At 34.2% G+C, this 19,343-nt stretch overlaps 1 pseudogene; it reads right to left on the bottom strand.

Moving 5' to 3' along the window:
- Nucleotides 1-18,594: 18,594 nt before the first annotated feature.
- LOC117030525 (uncharacterized) lies at nt 18,595-18,745 on the bottom strand (annotated as a pseudogene).
- Between the last annotated feature and the right edge of the window lie 598 nt (nt 18,746-19,343).

Here is a 19,343-nt window from a genome sequence, read left to right as displayed (position 1 = left end):
TACTCTGGGTATATTTTACTTAAAACTTCAGCTTAAAAAAGTACTTTGATTAAAGGTCTTGCTACAAGATCGAATATGTATTAAGCTAATCTACTATCTTTATAAATGAACTGTTTGCAAAGACGAATAAACACAAATTTGTACCTTTAAAATAGAATGAGAACATTTTTTTCTAAACTAATCTAAATTTATCATTGTTTGGACACGGAATTAATGTAGGTTCTGTGACTTTCAGCACAGTGAATTTTGAAGACTCATATTCATAGAGAAAAAGTAATTAGAGGGCATTTGGGAAGAGAAACAAAGAGGCTTTGTGTTCTGAATTAAGATTTAACATGAGTATAACAAAACCTTTCCCCCATAAATGGAATGAGTCAATCTGTAAGGAAAGCCAGATGTAATTAGACTATGAAAATTAAGACAGAAAATATAAAGTTAACTTTTATCCAAAGAGCACATTCATATTTTACGTCCTTTCCCAAGTTTGAATCCACATTTCAAAATATAGTATTTTAATTAGGAAAAAAAAAAAATAGAGACATCATCAAAATGGCCACGTGAGGTGAGCCTCTGGAAATCTCCCCTGGAATTTACAACTAATCAAACAACTATAACTCCACAAAGGACTCCCTGCATAACAGACAGGCAAGACGAAGAGTCTCACTGCTGAATTCACCTAAAGGTGGGCAAATCGTGCGAGCAGGGGAGGGGGGATGGGAGAAGTGCAGAGACGGAGACACATGGGCGCAGGACACAGACCTAGCTCAGTGCTCTGAGCTCGCTGCATCCCGGAATCACCGCAGCTGCAGGAGAGGCAAGAACTCGGACTGCTAGGGCTCCGCTTATGGCCCACAGGGCTGAGGGGACAACATATAACATGGCTGAATCCAACACTCACAAGAGACATTGGAGCAAAGACTGAAGGAAGAAGGCTGAAAACAGTGGTTTAAGCCCTCACTGCCGAGCAGAGAATGGAAGCCTTAGGCACTGAGAGTAGCCGGCCCCTCCCTACCCTCCCAGAGCGTGCCCCCTCCCCACCTGCCCAGTACAAGAAGTGGAACAGTAGCAGTATCAGATCAGAAGAACAGAATATTTGCAGTTCTGAGAACTGTGGTCCGCAGACACAGATTCACAGCCCAACTAGTTCCAGCAAAGGGGAGGGAGCTGTGGAAGCAGGACTGGATGTGGTGGTGGTCGCCGCCATTGCTCTGGGCTATCACTCACAACTCAACCCGCCCCTGTCCTCACCTACCGGGGAGGATCCCTGCAGGAGTAAACAGAACTGCTGAAAAACATGGACTCTGAATCTGGTGCAGGAAGACCTTTGGAACTTAAAAAGTTCTCCGCATCCCCACAGGGACGTGGTGCCCTATTACACAAGCAAACTATTAACAGAAGAGAAGCCCACCTTCCAGGGAATACCCCATTGTGTGAGAAGCTGGAGTAGTGCAGAGAAAACATACCACTACTGTGTGAGAGAGAAAAAAAGGCTGCAGTAGGAAAGAAAATAAAACATTATACCAACACATACTGGAAAACAAAAGAAAGACCTCTTCCTATAGACCTGTTGCAGAAGCCACTCCTGTAGGTGTGTAGGAAGAGAAATAATAAATCAGTAATTGCCATGAATAACCAAGGCAACAAAACAGCTCAGAAAGAAAGGGAAAAGTCTCCAGAAAAGGAACTTAAAGATATGGAAATATGTGACTTAAATGACAAAAAATTCAAGATTGCAGTTCTGAAAAAACAAAACGAGATGCAAGAAAACATAGAAAGGCAGTTTAATGAACTCAGAAGCACAATAAAAAAAAAAAAAAAAACATGAACATTTTACCAAAGAGATTGAAATTTTAAAAAAGAACCAAATACAATTTCGGGAGACTAAGAACTCAATAGAAGAAATGAAGAATGAAATAGCCAGTTTAGGTAGTAGAGTTGACCAAATGGAGGAAAAGAATCAGTGACATTGAAGATAGAAACCTGAAAATGACACGGATGGAAGAGGAAAGAGACTTGAGACTTCAAAAAATGAAACAACTCTACAAGAAGTTTCTGACTCCATCAGAAAGAGCAATATGAGAATAATGGGCATACCAGAAGGAGAAGAAGGAGAGAAGGGAACAGAAAGTATACTCAAACAATAGTTGACGAGAACTTTCAAAACAGAAAATAAATTAAAAAATAGCAGCCCTAAATGACACATTAGATGACATGGACATAATTGACATATATAGAGCACTTCATCCTAAAACATCAGACTATACATTTTTTTTTTCTAGTGTACATGGAACATTCTCAAGGATAGACTATATATTGGGACAGAAAACTATCCTCAGCAAATTAAGAAGACTGAAATCATACCAAGCATATTCTCTGATCACAAGGCTTTGAAATTGGATATCAACTGCAAAAAGAAAGCAGGGAAAAAAACACAAATACATGGAGATTAAACAACATACTTTTAAAGAACGACCAGGTCAAAGAAGAAATTAGAGGAGAGATCAAAAGATGTATAGAAACAAATGACAATGAAAATACATCTTACCAAAATTTTTAGGATGCAGTGAAAGTAGTTTTAAGAGGGAAATTTATATCATTATAGGCTTATCTCAAGAAACAAGAAAAATCCCAAATAAATAACCTCACGTTACACCTTAAAGAACTTGAAAAGAAGAACAAGTGAAACCAAGGTAGGCAGAAGAAAGGAAATAATAAAAATCAGAGTAGTAGAACTAAATGAAATAGAGAACAAAAGAGAACAGAAAGAAATCACGTGACAAGGAGCTGGTTCTTTGAAAAGATTAACAAAATTGACAAAACCCTTGGCTAGGCTCACTAAGACAAAAAGAGAGAAGACATTATAAACAAAATCAAAATGAAAAAGGGGAAGTTATCACGGATGCCACAGAAATACAAAGGATCATCCAAGAATACTATGAAGGACTATATGCCACCAAATTCAATAACCTAGAAGAAATGGACAAGTTCTTAAAAACATACAGACTTCCTAGGCTGAACCATGAAGAACTGGAAAATCTAAACAGACTGATCACCAGTAAGGAAATTGAATCAGTCATCCAAAACCTTCCCAAAAGCAAAAGTCCAGGACCAGATGGCTTCACTAGTGAATTCTACGAAACCTTCAAAGAGGATCTACTACTAATCCTGCTCAAACTCTTCCAAAAAATTGAAGAAGAGACAGTACTCCCTAACTCATTTATGAGGCCAACATTACTTTGATACCAAACCTGGCAGGGACAACACAAAAAAGGAGAACTACAGACCAATTATGTCTGATGAATACAGATGCAAAATCCTAAACAAAATTCTAGCAAATTGAATGCAACAATGCATTAAAAAGATTATTCATCACGACCAAGTGGGATTCATCCCAGGGGCACAAGAATGATTCAACATACACAAATCCATCAATGTGATATATCACATAAACAAAATAAAGGACAAAAATCATATGATTATATCAATTGATGCAGAAAAAGCATTTGACAAGATACAACATCCATTTATGATTAAAACACTTAATAAAATAGGTATAGAAGGAAAATATCTTAACATAATAAAGGCCATATGAGAAACCCTCAGCTAATGTCATAATTAATGGTGAAAAACTAAAGCCCGTTGCTCTACGTTCAGGAACACAACAGGGCTGTCCCCTATCACCTCCGCTTTTTAACATAGTGTTGGAAGTCCTCGCCAGAACAACCAGGCAAAAGAAAGAAATAAAAGGCATCCAAATTTGGAATGAAGAAGTTAAATTGTCACTCTTTGCAGATGACATGATGCTATATATAGAAAACCCCTAAAGACTCCACCAAAAAATTATTAAAAACAATCAAGGAATACAGTAATGTGGCCAGCTACAAAATCATTGTACAAAAGTCCATTGCATTCCTATATGCTAAAATGAAATCTCAGACAAAGAAACAAACAAACAAAAAATTCCTTTTGCAATTGCAGAAAAAGAGTAAAATACCTAGGAATAAACTTAACCATGGATGTGAAAGACCTATATGCTGAAAATTACAAGACATTTTTAAAAGAAATTGAAGAAGACACAAAGAAATGGAAAAACATTCTGTGCTCATGGATTGGAAGAATCAACATAGTTAAATTGGCCATATTACTCAAAGCAATATACAGATTTAATGCAATCCCATCAAAATCCCAATGCCATTTTTTAAAGAAATAGAACAAAAAAATCAGCAGATTTGTTTGGAATCACAAAAGACCCCGAATATCCAAAGCATTCTTAAGAAAAAAGAACAATGCTGAAGGTATCACACTCCCTGACTTTAGCTTGTACTACAAGGCAACAATATTCAAAACAATATGGTATTGGCAATAAAACAGACACATAGACCAATGGAATGGAATTGAGAACCCAGAAATAAACCCCATAAATATGGACAGATAATTTTTGACAAAGAAGCAAAAAAACATACAATGGAGAAAAGACAGCCTCTTCAATTGGAAAGTCACGTGCAAAAGAATGAAACTGGACTGCTATCTGTCACCATGTACCAAAATTAATTCAAATGGATCAAAGACCTAGTCATAAGACCTGAAAAATAAACTGCATAGAAGAAAACATAGGTACTAAACTTATGGATCTTGGGTTAAATGAACATTTTATTAATTTGACCCCAAAGCAAGGGAAGTAAAAACTAAAATAAATGAATGGGACTATATCAAACTTAAAAGCTTCTGACCAGCAAAAGAAACCATCGACAAAATAAAGAGACAACCAACTGAATGGGAGAAGATTTTTGCAAACAGTGCCTCTGATAAGGGGCTAATATCCAAAATATACAAGGAACTCATGAAACTCAACAACAAAAAAACAAACAACCCAAAAATGGGCAGAGGACCTGAAGAGACATTTCTCCAAAGAGGACATACAAATGGCAAATAGACATATGAAAAAATGCTCAACATCACTAATCATCAGAGAAATGCAAATAAAAACCACGATGAGATATCACCTCACCCCAGTTAAAATGGCCAACATCAACAGGACAAAGAATAACCAGTGTTGGAGAGGCTGTGGAATAAAAGGAACCCTTATACACTGTTGGTGGGAATGCAGATTGGTGCAGCTGCTGTGGAAGGCAGTGTGGAGATTCCTCAAAAAATCAAAAAGAGAATTACTGTATGACCGAGCAATCCCGCTCCTAGGTATCTACCCCAAAAATCTGAAAACATTTACACATAAAGACACGTGTGCTCCAATGTTCATTGCAGCTTTATTTATGGTGGCCAAGACATGGAAACCACCAAAATGTCCTTCAATAGATGAATGGATAAAGAAGTTGTGGTACATATACACAATGGAATACTATTCGGCGGTAAGAGAAGATGAAATAGGACCATTTGTGACAAAATGGATGGATCTTGAGAATGTAAATCTACGCGAAATAAGTCAGACAGAAAAAGGAGAGAACCATATGATTTCACTGATATGTGGTATACGAACCAAAAATAAGAAAAGAATAAGACAAATAAATGAGAAACAAAACTCATAGACACAGACAATAGTTGGGTGGTTACCAGAGGGTAAGGGGGGTGGGGGTTGGGAGATGAGGGTAAGGGGGATCAAATATATGGTGATGGAAGGAGAATTGACTTGGGTGGTGAACACATATTGGGATTTATAGATGATGTAATATAGAATTGTACACCTGAAATCTACGTAACTTTACTAACAATTGTCACCCTAATAAACTTTAATTAAAAAAAAATACGTAGAACTACTTATTGTACTAGTCATGCCCACCCCTGGTATCTTACCTTACCAGAAAATGTCATAACGAATACTGGAAATCACAAATTCAGCCAGCTCTTTGTGACAACCACGTAAAATTCAGCGAAAACATTTAAGAGCTAATATTTAGCTTTTCTAAGACTTGCTTTGTAAATTGCACAAAACTTATAAAATGATGGCAAACAACTTTATGGGGTGAATACTATGAAAGTTAAAAAAGATCTCAAATTGTATTACATTTACGTTTTTACCTATAACTGTTTACCAGAGATCATAAAATTTGATAAAGCAAATGGACCTTAATTTTATGGTATGAAAGTTTGAGGCCACAAAATTGTCAGTAACATGACTAAATGTAAGTGGATAAATAGTGCAGAAGCAAAACTAAGGTACTAATATTTGTGATCATGTATATGACTAATATGTTTATAAGTTTATATTAAATATATATGTATATCATTGTATGTTATCTAACTCGTAAGCATCTTAAAAAAGAAAACAGGGCCAAATTGAAGTCACTTTTGATAAACCCATTTCACTAAACCAAGACTTAATATCTAAGCTAATTGCAGTTTCATTCTTCCCCAGAAATGTATTTCTAACTAGTCAGTCTGGAATTTTCTGGTCAACACCAATAAGCTTATCTGCCATATAGGCCCTTTCCATTCCCCCCCAAAAGGTAAGGTAGTCTGCTCGTTCCTTATCCCTTCTCCTTTCTGCCTAGAAAAGCCTTTCATTTTGTACAGCAACTTGAGACTCCTTTCTGTTTGTTAGATGGGATCCTATCCCAATTTATGAATCGTTCAATAAAACCAATTAGATCTTCAAATTTCCTCCGTTGAATTTTGTTTTTAATTGGTAACAGCAAAGTCCCATATATCTCTTTTCCACTAGTTCTATTAAGGTTGTGATAAATACATTATTGTGTCTATAGTGAAGCATAATGAGATCTTCAGTTCCAAACACTAACCCCATATTCTTACAAAAGAAGACAGGCCATTACAATAACAAGATTAATAGTGCGAAATCCTCTGAATTGCACACTATTAGACAATTATAGGTTTATAGCGAAGTGTATTTGTCAAAGTTAGTTTTAAGACTGTTGCTGAGGTTATTAACATGAAAGATTATCTTGTAAGTAAATGTTTCTCATGTTTCATTGCTCTGAATAAAGGAGTTTATATTACTTAGGAAACACCACTACTGATTCAAGGGCATTTATGGGCAAAACTGGCAAATTCTCTTTTAATTTTCTATAATGTATTTGAAGGTATTTTTGTGTTATTGATCACAAACAATGACCCCTTCCTCACAGCTAAAACAGAGATGGTATCCTTTAAAATTGAAAATATTTCCATAACTTTTGCATACCTAAAAATATTGTTACTAGTATAATGTTTTTAAGTAATCCTCTATTTAAAAACACCCTGACAAAGACCTTCAGTATTTATTTGCAATTCTCTAAATATCCTTTATGTCTTTGCTCTAAGATGCTTCTTCATTTAATATTGTCAAAGTGAGATTTTGAGGCAAATCAACCTATCTTCACAGACAAGTTCAAAAGCACAGGAAATGGCTCTGATTGAAATAATTCAAGAAATGTTTTTTTTTCCTCCCAATATGGACTCCCACTCACTTTTTTTGACTGCCTGAAGATTAGGTCATAAAAATTCTCATTAATTCATGGCCAAAACCTTGTTGTCTTAAAGAAAATGTATTAAAAAAAAATATTCTGGTGAATTGTTTTCTTTTTTTTTTTTAAGATTATTATTATTATTTTTTTATTGGTGAAGGGGAACAGGACTTTATTGGGAACAGTGTGCACCTCCAGGACTTTTCTTTTTCCAACTCAAGTTGTTGTCCTTTCAATTATTTATAGTTGTGGAGGGTGCAGCTCAGCTCCAGGTCCAGTTGCCGTTGCTAGTTGCAGGGGGTGCAGCCCACCATCCCCTGCGGGAGTCGAGGAATTGAACTGGCAACCATGTGGTGGAGAGTCCACTGGCCCATATGGGAATCGAACGGCAGCCTTCGGAAGTAGGAGCATGGAGCTATAACCGCCTGAGCCACCAGACCGGCCCTATTTTCTTTTTTAAGAAAAAAAAACACCATAGAATCTTAATTTTGAAAAGAGATCATTGTACTATGTTGTGAAGTGTATTTGGATACCATCTTCTGAAAAAGCTCTAAATAATTTGAATAACAGAACAAGTCTACATTTTTCAAAGGACTATATTGCAGTAGAAAATCAAAGTCCTAGGCTGCCTTTCATTTATTTTGCATAATATGATATTTTAATTAACAAATGTTAGTAATTTTATGTAATAAATATATATATTTTTTGTTAGATATTTATTGAATAAATGTGGTTTAACAGGAAATAACTTATTAGTGTAGAATAGAGTAAAAACAAACCTAATATGTCTATTTACTTTGGCTTATTATTACATGTTCTTAGGACTCTAATATTTACAAAGATAATATAAACTCTTCAGAAATAACTGTAGTAGGGTACAAAATACCCTAAGGGCATAACACATTTTGAATAAGAAATTGCTGTTCCTTACAAATTAGTTCGTTGTCCCCCTGGATCTCATCAAGTCCAAGTTTTGTATAAGGAGAAGATTTGACTGTTCTCTGAATATCTGACATGCCTGCAAAAGTTCAGCAACTCATAAATAATAATGCACTAATGAAGTTTTTTCATACAAACGCTAAATTCAGAATTAGGTAAAACATTTTGATCAGCTGTAACAAAATGGAAGATTAAAGTAATGGTTACATGCTTCAAAGATGTGTAAAAATCTATAAATAGTTTCAGCTTTGAGATTTAGAGAGCTGGAAAGATGTTGATCCCATTTATACAACAGACAAGTGCTTAAACAGACAGTAAATTAATGTTTTTTTTTCTAAAGCCATCAGGAACTGCTGCCGTTGCAGGGTAAATAGCTATCCCAAATTCTAAAGAAAGAAAGGCATCTTCAGTGAGAAATAGGATGTGAGCATTGCTTGCCTGGGTGGATGCCAGTCTGGCTGCCACAACAGCTGGGTAGGAAGATAAAACTATAATTTTAATGAATTGCTAGTGGGTAAGTGTGGACTAGTGTGAAAGCATAATGTTTTCTAAGGCCTGTCATCATGGAAGGGAAAAGGTCTCACCCTTTAATAAACAGCTCTGAGAACTCAACAAGCCTCTCAAAGGGAAGACTGAGGAGAATCCAGATGTTCAATACAAAAAGAAAATTCTTGTCAACAATTAGTATTGGGAAAATTAGATATTCTCATGGAAAGAATGAATTGGGACCCTACCTCACACCATACACAAATATTAAATCAAAATATGTGACAGAGCTAAATATAATAGCTAAAGGTAAAAAAGCTTTGAAAGAAACATAGGAGAAAATATTCAGGACACTGTGTTAGGTAATAGTTTCTTAGATATGACATCAAAAAAAACAAGCAACAAAAGAAAAGTAGAAATACTGGACTATATTTAAATTAAAACTTTTGCAGAAAATGATATAATCACAAAAGTGAAAGGCAACCCATGGAATAGAAGAAAACATTTGCAAATCATACATTTCATAAGCAACTTGTACCCAGAATACATATATTAAAAAACTTCTTAAACTCAAAAGTCTAATAACCCAATTTAAAAATGGCCAGTGTATTTAAACAGGCATTTCTACAAGAAAGTGTACAATGAACAATAAGCACATGAAAAGATGCTCAATATCTTTAAGTCCTTAGCACAGTGCAAATAAAATCACAGACACATTTACAAACACTAGGGTGGCTATAATAAAAGATAGACATAACAACTATTGGCGAGGACATGGAAAAATGAAAACCTGCATACATCGTTGGTGAGAATGCAAAAAGGTGTAGACACACACAAGAAGATGTTCAGCATCATTTGTCATTAGGGCAATGCAAAATTAAAACAGGCAATGAGATATTCTACACAGCTATCAAAAAGGAAAAAAAATCCAAAACCTGAGAACACTAAATGCTGTCAAGGACGGGAAACAAGAACTCTCATTTGTAGCTGGTTGAAATGAAAAAATCACATAATTACTCTGAAGTGTCTTATAAAGTTAAACATAGATTTGTCATAAAACCTAGCAATCCCACTCCTATTTACCCAAATTAATTGAAAACTTACGTCCACACATAAACTATACTCATAATCTCTGAAAAGTTGAAGCAATCAAAATGACCTTCAACAGGTAAATAGATAATCAGTGGTATATCATGTAACAAACTGCTATTCAGCAATAGAAAGAAATGAACTACCAAATCAAGTAATAACATTACTTTTTTCTAAGTGAAAGACGCCAAACCCAAAAGGTTAACGTTGTTATCATTTCATTCATATATCATTATGGGAGAGCTGGAACAATTTTAGAAATAAAACTATTAAAGTAGTAGGGCATTCTAATCCAAAGTATAAATAAAATATCCAAAGTATAAATAAAATATCCAAGAGTCTGTACTGATATAAATAAACCTAAAATGTGCAGTAGGGAAAGGGGGTAACTTTCGAGTGGAGAAATTTGGCAAACAATACCTCAGCTGGACAATCAAGGTTAACATCAATGGTGATATGGGTAAGGGTGGAAAAACCCTTCCTCTACCCATCCTAAGTTCTTTGTATATTAGACTGACAAAATATAGATTATCAGGAGCAAAAGCATGCACATGTATTTGAGGTTAAAAGTTTTACATGTCACAGGGGAGACGGAGACTTCATAGAAAGAAGAACAAATCCCCAAAGAAATGGGAAAGCTTGGAGGTTTATATACCGCTTGAAAAAAGATGATACATTTAAGAGAAATAAAAGACAAAGAAAGGGACTGAGCTTCTAGGGCAGAAAATTGCAGGAAGGCCTATATGGGAAACAAAAGGTAGATAAAGGTTATAGTAAGGTTTGTTTGTGTATATTCTCAGTGCCATTTCATCTCTGGTGACAAGGTTGTTATTCTTCCTGGTACAGGTAGTGGGAGAAGGGACACTTTCACAGAAATTTATGATCTTGTTATCAGGTAGATAGGGGAAGGGCTGAAAGCTCATCCTGTTCCTACTTTTTCTCAGTTAGCTTCAGCTCAAAATAATCCTTATGCCAGAGTGGCATATTTGGGTGTGACATATGTCCAATCTCCTCCATGTGTTATGTCGATGGCATGTAACCCTGACATGATGAGAATGAAACTTTATCTTAGTGGTTTTCCTCCCAAATACCCATAAAACAAGTCTAACCCTTAGAAAGAAACATTAGCTAAATTTCAGTGAGGACCATTCTACAAAATGCTTGATTAGTAATCTTAAAAGTTGTCAAGGTCATCAACAACAAGGGAAGTCAGAGAAACTGTCACAGTCTAGGAAAGTCTAAGGAGCCATGCCATCTAATTGGTATATAGTATCTTGGGTGGGATTCTGAATAGAAAATTACACTACTGGAAAAACTAACAAAATTTTAGTAAAGTCTGGAGTTTAATTTTGACCATAAACAATGGCAACATAAGATGTTAACAATAGGAGTAAATGAGTTAGGGGGACACAGGTTGTCCTCTGAATTATTTTAGTAACTTTCCTGTAAGACTAAATTTATTCTCAATATATGTATAACTTTGTATTTGGTTTGTAGATACATAAATAATTCATTTATCAATGTGTTTGATCTTTAGAAAAATAAGGTGTGCTACATAAATGACCATTGATGCTTAAGGAAAGCAATTATTGTTTTGTACAACAATTAGAGAGAGTCAAGCTACTTGGCAGATAAATGGTCAAGGACAAAACACTCATGTACCTACAGTATACCTGACATCCATGCTGTGGGTCGTAACTCATGTGAAGAAAGAAATGTTAGTTCATGTGTTACCAATTTCATTCACACATAAAGAAACAGGGGTCACATGGGGTGGCGGCACCACTCTTAAATAGAAATAAAAATAAGGTGTTCTGTAATAAAAAATAACCCATGCTACTAGATTCTTTATCTACACTCTTAATGCCATCAATTTGATACATTTTTATTTCTTAAAACAAAATGTTAAGGCTTTAGTTCTTTGTGACATATTTTAGTACAGTTTGAAAGTTGTACTGGAATCGCAATATTTTAAAAACTCATATTGAAATAACCTTTGGAGATTGCACTAAACGTTTCTTGACATTGAGTATAGAAATTGTGAGTTAATGCTCTGGAATAATCAATAAGAAATCATTATAAAAAGCAGGCAGAGTAAGAACAACAGTAGTCTTTGACTATTGCATTATATGTTTGTGACTTGATTAACTTGAGGAAATATAATAAAGTAAAAAATATTGCAATTATCTCATATAAAAGAGCAAATAGTGGTATGGTATAGAAAAACATCAATATATTAGAATACTAAAAGCCATGAAGTTAAGTGATGTGCTTTAGCCAGTCAAAATTTTCTGTCTTACTCTGAAGAATTTATTTAAAGGAACATGCAAATTGACATATCTAAAGAGAATAAATGTGATCTGTGAAGAGAGTTACATGTAAGGAACAATAAAACTATCATACTAGGCTATATAAGCATATATATATATATATATATATATATATATATACATGTATATATATATATACATGTATATACATGTGTATATATATGTGTGTGTGTGTGTATATATATATATGAATGATAACTGGTTTACTTTTAATCTAAGTGTTGCTCAGTATGATGTAAAACATTTTATACACCTAAAATGTGACTATTCAACCTTAGATTTGGGCTCATGATATTGCATTTGTGCTCTTTGTTTACAGTTAAATATGTATCTAAAAAGAAAGCAAGTCTTATTAAATAGAAAGTGTATTAGTTCCAAATTTCCAGTTCCTTTTGAAAGAATCAGAAAACAAAAATCGTCTTTAGCAATGATTGATTGAGTCAATTATAAATGTAACTGATGAAAACTTTTTCATAATCCTCACATACTCTTCGCAGAAAGTCCCATAATAAAGACAACTACTGTAACATATGCCAACAAGGAGCAGATTATTTAGAATAACCTCATTATTTTTGTTTCAATTTTAAAATAATTACCTTGTTTTGCATTTTATTTTGTCTACATAGGGAACTGAACATTTTACCTACATAGGGAACTGAACATTTTACCTCAAGAAAAGATATTCCTACAGAAATAAAAGGTAAAAACAAAACATCCATTAGGTTTATTATAGACTTGTTAATTTTCTTAAATTGAACTCATGACACAGTGCCATTATCATGACACCCAAATATTCCCCTCTGTTTGTTAACAATCACTTTTACCTGATATTATTTCTACATAATCAAAACAAGATTATTTAAATGCTGAGTATAGCTTTCATAATTGGTTAATATAATACAATTCAAATGTAAAAGCTTGTATACAGAAAGGTATACATGCATATTATTTTTCATTGGGATAAGTTGGTTGACAATTTTAAACATGTGGCACTATACTAAATTAACAATACAATGCTGATTTTCTGCACTTCAATTAGGCTGAAATGATTTCTCCCGAAGTTATGTAACAGGTTCTTTTCCTTTCATTTTTGCTATTGTTAACACACTTCACATAGATGCTTTGATTTGTTAAAATTCATGCTCGTGTTTTTATCATTAGTGGCTGTGAGGGATCTCCCTATCTACCCATAAGTGCTATTATAAATATGGTTTACTGATTTGCTTCCTCTACACCCCAACTTATAATTCTTAAACCCACTTGATAAAACGTTTGAAAATATATAGAAAAATCATCTCCTAGGAAATGGAGTAATGATACAGGTACTTGCTGACAAATTTTGGCAGACTTGGTATGGTAATAATTTGGGTTAGCCAGGTGGTAAATTAGGGGCAGGCTGATGCTTAATTAGCCTTATAACTCTAGCAATTTGTACATTTTCTTTTTAGTTCACATACTCCTGCAACACCTTCTTAGGTCTGTTTATAATCACTTAGCAGTTCTTCTCGTAAAAGTAAGCTTACCAACTTTAATATTTTTTGCATGTCTATGAATTGAAATAATCACAATTGTTGCAAAGGAGTAATTGCCTAACATATGGACCTTGTTTAATTAAAAGGTGGAAATAGTGTCATGGCTGTTTATGTCTATTAAACATTATGTTTTTTTTCTCTGAAAATTGTATTTGTATCTGAAATAGCTTTCGGGGGTAAAATTCTCAGTTTAAACATGACTATTTGATATTATCAAAAAAAATTTACTTTTTCTTATGCTTCCTGTTTATCATATGGTTGCTCTTTTCTACTTTCCAAATATCTGGTTATCTGTGTATATGTTGTTGTTTTGCTGTTTATTTGGTTTCTTTCAATTTCAACTGAATCAATTTTTTTACAATATTAGAATTGTGAGTTCCTTATTTATTTTTGTGTGCACATGAAAAATAAAACTTTGTGCATCACATGGTTGGTCACTCAGGAGGTAAAAGAAAGGATAACTGTCAAGAGGTAGAGGCTTTAATGACCTGAACACTTGAATTCTAAAACCAGGAAACCTGCCTCTCTTTCAATTCCATTTAATATGCACCCACACAGCCAATCTTTTTCTTTCTTTTCTTTCCTTCTTTCTTTCTTTCTTTTTTTCAGAAGCTCATTTAGATGCAAGAAAGAGACATATTCAACCTGGTTCAGGTAAAGAGAGGATTACAGTGAAGCGCTGGGGGAGCAAAAGTATTTACAGAATCTCACATGTACCAAGAATTCAAGAAAGGCGATCTGCTTTCAAGGCTTATTAGGAGATCTCTAAAGCAGGAATGTTGCTACAGATAAAGGTTCAGCATCAAAATTGCTTAGAGCTAATTCTAGGCTCCATTACTCATTAAGAGTTTAATTTTAGGCAAATTATTTAAAGCCTCAGGTTTTTTAGTCTTTTGTGTTTTTTGTTTTGTTTTGTTGTTTTTCAAAATGAGGATGATGATAACTACTTTGTAGAGACGTTGTAAGGATTAAATTAGATTATTCATGTTGCTAAATTCTTTTCGTGGTGGATTTAGTACTTGGTAAATGCTAGCTATTATTATAATTGAAATTATATACGTTTGCTTCTTGCAGTCCCACTTACAGAATACCAAAATGTTATGTACTTCTCATTTAAAACCTGCGAGAGGATTTGTTAATTTATAAGTACCATATCTATATGAGAGCAGCTCTTTATGCCACGCTATGTCATCACTTGCCGGCGAACATATAGATGACCCATCCTCAGAAACAGCTGCTGCTAAGAGAACAGAGTCACGTGATATGAAAATTGCTGCTTAGGCACTAGGGACTGGAGAGAATGAGATTTCCATAAAATAGAGCTGTGGCCATGGCAGGCAATAATTGATGGCATCACCTAATATAATTACTTTGTACAAATGATGGAAATGTATAACATATAATCTTCCGACATCAAAAACAACGATAAAGAAAGAGATACGTTGAGAACAAAGAGGTGAAAAAAAGCATTTGATCTTTTAGGAGAGCAGTGAATAGATTAAGAAGCTGTATGAAACAAAGACATTTTGTTGTTATTGATATTTTCATAAACTGGTAGTAGAATCTGAGAACACATTGCAAATCATCTCAAATGCCAAACCAAAATATCTGAATAAAGGCTTCCCATTAATGACTTTAACTTAAGTTGTTCATGAATAATTTTCTTCCAGTTTTTATAGTTGTTATCCATCAGAAAGTGAACAACTGATTTTTAATTGTGTAGTAGCCAACATTATCAAAGATTTTTTTTTTTTTTTTTGACAGAGTAGCCAGTTAATTATTTCAATTCTTACTTCATTTTCATGGTTAGGTAGCATTAGGAGAGGTTCTTACCCTCTTTTTGTATTTCATACAGCATTTCTGTATTATGCTATTCATGAATATGCAAATGGCTGTCCTTAGGGAATCTGACCCATGTTGGAAACTGAGAAAAACTGGTTAAGTTGATGGGTATTTTAAATAAAAATAGGCAAAAATATTAAAAACAAACAGAGTTGGAAAATAATAATGTAAATTCTATGCTTATAGTTTTAAGCTGGCAAATATAAGTAGTAGGTCATGTTATTTCAGAAGAAATGGGAATTATATCGGGGTGCCAAAAAATGTATACAAGTAGACACTTTGGTCAATGTTGCTCAAGTAGTAGTTCGCCGTAATCAGAAGTATCTGGATGCTGATGGTAATCACTCTGAGCACCTCTTGCAATTGCAGAAGTCAAACATGACTTGTATGCATCCTTTGTTATTGGTATATACTGAGTGTTACACTTTTAATAGTTTTTTCTTTCTTAAAACGTGTATACATTTTTTTGGCACACTCTGTATTTGTTCTAACCAAACATCTAAGTCATGAGGAAAACGGAAACAACACTTTTTTTTTTTTTTTTTTCAAAATATCTGCCAGAGTAAGAATAGGGAACTCTCCCTTTCTGATCTACTCAGAATGCAAAAATTATATGATGCAAAATATATTGCACAAGGTGGTACTTGTAGTATGTCCCAGAAAATATCTACTATGCAGCTCCAAGAAGTTACATCTTTCATTTTTCCCCATGGATAAAAAGTGATAAGAGAAAAAAATAATATTTCCCAAAGACAGTATGTATAGGTAAGGATCAATCTAAAAATATATGAGGTCGGACAATTAAGTTCGTGAACTCATCCTAAAAAAAAGTGCTACATACCTCTTTGTTGAATATCACTACAGTCACCTTCAAAGTACTCTCCTTGGAAGCTATGCATTGGTGCCAGGGCCTACCCACCCTTCAAAGCAATTTTGGAACTCTTTTTTTCGGGAATGGCCATCAGAGCTGTTGTCCTATGACCCTTGGTGTCCTGAATGTCATCAAAATGTCTTCCTTTCCGTATTTCCTTTATCTTTGGGTAAAGAAAGAAGTCATTGGGGGCCAGATCAGGTGAGTAGGGAGGGTGTTCCAATACAGTTGTTTACTGGCTAAAAACTCCCTCACAGACAGTGCTGTGTGAGCTGGTGCATTGTTGTGATGCGAGAGCCATGAATTGTTAGCGAAAAGTTCAGGTCATCTAACTTTTTCACTCAGCCATTTCAGCACTTCCAAATAGTAAATTTGGTTAACTGTTTGTTTGTCCAGTTGGTACAAATTCATAATGAATAATCCCTCTGATATCAAAAAAGGTTAGCAACATCATTACAACAAGTTGATGAACTTAATTGTCAGACCTCATATATTGCTTGCTTATGAAGTCCACTGGCAGTCTTTCAAATGTGGATAATAGATCAAAGCATCAAGTATCAATAAAAATCTTTATCTGTGACAAACATGATATATAAGAATTAACATCACTAGATTATTGAATCAAAGGTTCTGTACCCTCTTCTTTTTTTCAATATTCTGGTATGGTTTTGTGTTTTATTAGTTAAATAATAATTTGCTCTCTATTCTTACATCTTTATAATAGATTTTGAATTAGTTTGCATTGGTGAAAACACTCCATGTCAGTTCAGGAGCAATAGTCTTTCACTTAAATTGTAAAGTTGAATCCCCAAAAGTTAAAGTAATGAGTAATTTTCTCCTTTGAGCTAAAGTAACTTTAGGACAGTGATTATTAAGACATCAAGTATTCCATTATTTAGGATTTCAGTAACCCTGATTCTTGTCTAATTGCTCTTATTTTCCTCATTAATAGCAACTTTAAAAATTTTATTTATTTTTAGCTTATTTATTTCTTTTTTTTTCAGTTACAGTTCACATTCAATATTATTTTACATCAGTTTTACATAGTAGTTAGACATTTATATCATTTAGGCAGTGATCCTCCTGATTAGTTTAGTACCCACCTGGCACCATACATAATTGTTGCAACATTATTGATTATATTCTCTATGCTTTACTTTATCCCTGTGACAATTTTGTGATTACTAGTTGGGGGAATCACTTTGTAAATTACACAAATGTCCAATCACTGTACACTGAAACTAGTATAAAATAATGAATGTCAACTGTAATTGAAAAAAAAATGCTATTTAGTGTCTCTTTTAATTGGTTTAGTCTACTCACATTAGCCCCTTAACCTGCTTCCATTGGCTTTTTGCTCTGACTTTTACTCTCTCCATTCATGTCAAAAATAGCCTGTATCAATTCACTCATTTTATTGTTTTCCTTTGTAATTACTACAATTTAGAAAGTGCCATTTTCTTCTGATAATGAAAATAAAAGCATGAATCATGAATAGTAGGAATTATAAGAGTATCTTCTTCCAATAAAGGATTTCTGTGAATAAGGAAGGAAAAAAAGGAGGAAGTCATTTCACATTATGTATATTTTAAACAACATATTGCTCCATAAATGAGAGACAAGAGCAGATCAGCATCCTGAAAAAAAGCAATAGCAAGGTAACACTACAATAAAATTTCCATGCAGTATTTGTATCAGGTTGAGCTACTGAATTAAAAAAAAAAAGAAGTCATAATTAGTTCTCAACTGAACAACAACAACAAAAAATGATGTCATTTGGCTTAAAACAACAAAATAGTTGTTTCAGCCACCAAATTGGGTTGACAGCAGCTTAATCGATACAACCAGATTCATCAATTGAGTCAACCTATAGAGCATTGTGTTCTGAATATGTACATGTCCTTGGTCAAAGAATATGTATATGTACTTTCATACAGATTTTTAAGATGAATTATAAATTTCAAAGGTACTACAGCTGTATAGGGTTTTCTAATTATCTTTACATTATTCAAGATATGTATAAGGTTGCATGTACACACAGTGCTTTGCACAAGGATCCTCACTGCAAGAATTTCACTAAGCCTGGATGAGAAAGATTTTACAAAAAAGAGCGAAGTATTGAGTCTGAATAAAAAGTTTCATGCTTAAGAAAGCTAATCCTTTAATCTTCTCAGCAACCTCAAGTTTATGGAGTTGGAAAAATTTCTACACTTGATCTTAGCCAAAAGGCCGAGAAGCGATGGAGTTGGAAAAATTTCTAGATTGCTAGTCTGTCGCCTGTGTTCTATGACAATCCTCTTCTACTTGTATTATCCTAGTGAAGTCAGTGTAGAACTTTCAGAATTTTTTAATGTAAATACCCACATCAAAAATAACACATTAGTAAGCATGCCATTTGGAATAATTGCAATTAGATGACAGAGTGTATATACGTGTGTGTATGAGTTAGAACAATTAAGTTCAGGAACTCATCCTAGAAAAAGTGCTCCCTTCTGCATTGCTGAATATTACTATAAGCACTTTCAAAGTACTCCCCTTGGGAAGCTATGCATCAATGCCAGCTCCCAGCCCACCCTTCAAAGCAATTTTGGAACTCTTTTTCTGGAATGGCCATCAGAGCTGTCGTCGTATTACCCTTGATGTCCTGAATGTCATCAAAATGTCTTCCTTTCAATATTTCCTTTATCTTTGGGTAAAGAAAGAAGTCATTGGGGGCCAGATCAGGTGAGTAGGGAGGGTGTTCCAATACAGTTATTTGTTTACTGGCTAAAAACTCCCTCCCAGACAGTGCTGTGTGAGCTGGTGCATTGTCATGATGTGAGAGCCATGAATTGTTGGC

This window comes from Rhinolophus ferrumequinum, chromosome X, assembly GCF_004115265.2.
Source record: "Rhinolophus ferrumequinum isolate MPI-CBG mRhiFer1 chromosome X, mRhiFer1_v1.p, whole genome shotgun sequence".
Taxonomy (NCBI): Eukaryota; Metazoa; Chordata; class Mammalia; order Chiroptera; family Rhinolophidae; genus Rhinolophus; species Rhinolophus ferrumequinum.
Note: the sequence above shows the minus strand (reverse complement) of the source record. Positions and strands in the feature narration are given on the sequence as shown.